Source organism: Chrysochloris asiatica, unplaced genomic scaffold, assembly GCF_000296735.1.
Source record: "Chrysochloris asiatica unplaced genomic scaffold, ChrAsi1.0 scaffold00346, whole genome shotgun sequence".
Classification (NCBI taxonomy): domain Eukaryota; kingdom Metazoa; phylum Chordata; class Mammalia; order Afrosoricida; family Chrysochloridae; genus Chrysochloris; species Chrysochloris asiatica.
The window spans coordinates 1,607,300-1,609,099 of record NW_006408864.1 but is presented as its reverse complement, the minus strand read 5'-3'; the positions used below and the strand labels follow the sequence as shown (position 1 = coordinate 1,609,099).

At 50.1% G+C, this 1,800-nt stretch overlaps 1 pseudogene; it reads left to right on the top strand.

The window, feature by feature from the left end:
• LOC102830453 overlaps nt 1-1,117 on the top strand; it is a 2,495-nt pseudogene extending 1,378 nt beyond the window's left edge.
• The last annotated feature ends 683 nt before the right edge of the window (nt 1,118-1,800 follow it).

Genomic DNA, 1,800 nt, shown 5'->3' with positions numbered 1-1,800 from the left:
GTAAAGATTTACAGCCTCGGAAACCCTGTACAGGGTCGCTATGAGTTGGAACCGACTCCACGGCACACAACAACAACAAGTAAGAGGATAGACAGTCTGCTTTCTTCATTCATTTGTCCATTCATTTATTCAGCAAGCATCAATTATATGCCACATGCAGGGGGAAAAGTGTTTGCTAAAAAAGAGCCAGATTTTCATTCATGGATCTTATAGTTAGAGGGGTCTCTCACTCTCTAGAAATATTTTTATCTGTAAAACAGATGCTGTTCAGGCACATTCTCAAAGATGATTCACAGGGAAGAAAGCTTGGGCCCGCCAGCATCTATAATCACAGACCAGAGGACTGAAGGCAGACACCCCTGACCCACCCATCCCCTGGAATCTTCCTCTACTCGTGTAATCCAAGGAGCACTCTTACAGTCTGTTTGTCTGTCTGTCTGGAGGATTCTTCCGCAGCCCTTACTTGAGTTCAGCAGTACCAACACTGTTCATCGAACAATAGAACCACAGGATTCAATAATTGCATCCTAAAGTCTTCTTTTGTTTTGGTTGTAGTGGTTGAAAAATATGATTATGTGTTCCCAGAAAATGGCTTGGTGGCATACAAAGATGGAAAGCTCTTGGGCAAACAGAACATTCAAGGTCTCCTGGGTGAGGCTTTCATCCAAGACGTCATCAACTACTGCCTGAGGTACATAGTGAAAATTAAACTCCCCAAGAAAAGGAGTACTTTCATTGAATTCCGGAATGGGATGTTCAACGTGTCCCCCATTGGGCGAGGCTGCACCCAAGAGGAGCGCATTGAGTTCTACGAGCTCGACCAAAGAGAGAATATAAGAGAGAAGTTCATCACACACCTGAGGAAAGAGTTTGCAGGAAAAGGCCTGACATTCTCCCTAGGAGGCCAGGTCAGCTTTGATTTCTTCCCTAAGGGATGGGACAAGCAGTACTGCCTCCGACACGTGGAGAATGACGGCTTCCACACCATCTACTTCTTTGGAGACAAAACCATGCTGGGCAGAAATGACCATGAGATCTTCACAGATCCCCCGACTGTGGGCTACACTGTTGTGGCACTGAGGACACTCACTGGATCTGCAAGAGTCTCTTCTTCTGAGGGGCCAGACTTGAGGTCACCCTGCCAACCCTGGTTCCCACCACACTGGGAACCTCACCCTCCAGATAGGGCAGGGCTGACTAGAGGATTACCTCAGACCACACACACCCCCAGCCCAGTCTGGACACACACACACCCACTGTCCCCTGTGGGAAAGTATGGGCCCCCTGCATCAGTACCACAGGGAGCTTGGTAGTTAGAGAAGGGACAGGGCATTTGGGGCCTGAAGGTAGGAGCACATCCTGCACACGGGCTTAAGGAAGCAGGATTCGACCAGATATGTGCTTACTTGGTTCCAGCCCTGTTTCCTGTGTAGGAGACAGTCCCCAGCTGGGTTTGCCCAGCCAAAGGCTAACTCTTTTCCATCTGCCCCTGAGCTGCCCAGAGCAGCCCCAACACCTGCAGTGACCAGCCAGCTGCCTTCTTCTCAGAAGCCCTTTCCCTTTGGCCTGGTGGGCCTCCCAGCATTCCTCTCCTTGGTGCTGACTGAGTGCAGGACCTGGCCATTCATGACAACCTGGGGACTGCTTTGTCCATCCACTGGTCGGTTAGTGAGCACTGCTGAGTGCCCTGGTCCTGGCCCACCACCACTGTACCCTCCCTTCCCACAGGCCCCATCAAGAACATTGTAGCAAGGATCCCCTTGCAAGCAAACGGTTCTTGGGTCACCTTTTTTTTTTTTT